Source organism: Etheostoma spectabile, chromosome 15, assembly GCF_008692095.1.
Source record: "Etheostoma spectabile isolate EspeVRDwgs_2016 chromosome 15, UIUC_Espe_1.0, whole genome shotgun sequence".
Lineage (NCBI taxonomy): Eukaryota > Metazoa > Chordata > Actinopteri > Perciformes > Percidae > Etheostoma > Etheostoma spectabile.
In genome coordinates, this window is record NC_045747.1 from 20,272,883 (window position 1) to 20,274,999 (window position 2,117).

At 41.9% G+C, this 2,117-nt stretch overlaps 1 protein-coding gene across 1 annotated transcript in view; it reads right to left on the reverse strand.

Moving 5' to 3' along the window:
* gsg1l (gsg1-like) overlaps positions 1-2,117 on the reverse strand; it is a 79,828-nt gene that overhangs the window by 76,154 nt on the left and 1,557 nt on the right. The window lies entirely within an intron of this gene.

The window sequence follows — 2,117 nt, forward strand, 5'->3', positions numbered from 1 at the left end:
GTAACCGTAAGTTTATGAGGCGTTTTACAGGGCCCTTGGTAGCTTGGGGCCTAAGGCAAATGCTGACCTTTGCCTAATGGTAAGTCCGCCTCTGGCTAGCAGATAGTGAGGAGATGTTTTTTACAGTGTGTTCTGGGGACAGGCAGCTAGCAGATAGTGAGGAGATGTTTTTACAGTGTGTTCTGGGGACAGGCAGCAGCAGATAGTGAGGAGAGTGTTTTTACAGTGTGTCTGGGGACAGGCAGCTAGCAGATAGTGAGGAGATGTTTTACAGTGTGTATGTCTGGGGACAGGCAGCTAGCAGATAGTGAGGAGATGTTTTTACAGTGTGTTCGGGGACAGGCAGCTAGCAGATAGTGGGAGATGTTTTTTACAGTGTGTTCTGGGCAGGCAGCTAGCAGATAGTGAGGAGATGTTTTTTTACAGTGGTTCTGGGGACAGGCAGCTAGCAGATAGTGAGGAGATGTTTGCTGTACGTGACAACACATGTTGTAGCCTAAAACACGTGTGACATCGCTTTGAACACCTTTAATAGTGCTTAATATATTTAGTTCCCCTGTAATGGCCTGTGGCCCCAGCCTGGCCCCTCCTTTTGAAATGGTGTAGAACCGCCATTGAGCAAGAAGGACAAACACCAGAAACATATTAGGTACTTCTAATAAATCTGTTGCATTTAGGCCCTGAACTCCAACACAGGTGTTCTCAGGTATTCTGGCTGATGAGGCCTGATCTCAAGTTGGACCGAGCTGTGATGATGATTGTGGCTGAACTCTTATTGGCCTGTTGGGTAAAGGCAGGTGGAATATGAGGCGGTGGGTATGATAATTTAACAGCAGCTGGTGGTTAAACTATAATCTTTTCACTGAGACACAACAGAAACATGTAAATACACATTTGTATTAGTCTGTGTTGTTTACACTATTGCACAAAGTATTTTTTTGACTTGCTGCACAAATCATTTATGTGTGCTGAATTGAAATGGAATGTAAACCCAACAAGACCAATGCATCCCGTCTGGTGGCAGCCTTGGCACTAATGGAGCACACAGGCCAGCTAATTGTAAGTCTCTTTGGACAAAAGTGTCAAATCAAAGCATTCACATGGACTGGTTTGTACGATGTTGTACAAAAATGTATGCACACCAATTCATGTGATATCCTATGAGATCAGGCGGCCGGCAGCAGATCACATGACACCTGCTACAGAGCTCGGCTAAAAAACAAAACAACAGTTAAGTTTAAGCAATAGATCGCATCATTCGAACCATTTGTACATTTAGCTACTAGAAGTACTGCATCCAAATGAATGCATTACTTCTAGTAGCTAAATGTACAAATGGTTCATGAGAACAGCCTGGCCAAATGAATGTTACGTAACAAAGCTAAAAAAAAGTTCAAGGCTACGAATATACTGTAGGTCATGGAGTCAAAATCAACAGGGTTCATCCAATCTACGCTTTAGGCTGGCTGCATGTTCTCAATGCACCTGCCAGCTCTTTGTTGATGACACACACACACACACACACACACACACACTTCTTTAGTAGATAAATGTTCAGATGGACATAATAACAGAAACACTTTTGGCTGCTAATGCTAGGCTAACAGTAAACCGATGCTTAGCGATGCTAATGCGGGTCCCAGGTCTGATAATGGACTACTGTAAATGCATTTTCCCATCTGACAATTATTTTCTTAATTAATCGTTCAGCCTGTAAATGTCAGTTTACTTTAGTCAGACTGAAGTCCAAAACCATCAAACTTCCAGTTTCTTATAATGTAAGACAGAAAAGCCCACATTCTCATATTTGAAAGGCTAGAACCACAGAATATTTTGTATTTTTGCTTGAAGAAGGACAAACAACTATCAAAATAGCTGCCCATTAATTTCATGTTAATAGATAAGATAGAGATAGATACACCTTTATTTTTCCACACAATGAAACTGCGAGTGCCACAACTGATATCCACTAATCCATTGATATTTTCAGCTCTAATGAGAAGCCATTCGTTTCCATCCCTGAAAGTATAATTTCCTTTTCTAAAGAGCCACAACTTACAAGGGATCTACTCCAACACAATATTCAAGGCTCCTTAACCCTCCTGTTGTCCTCGGGT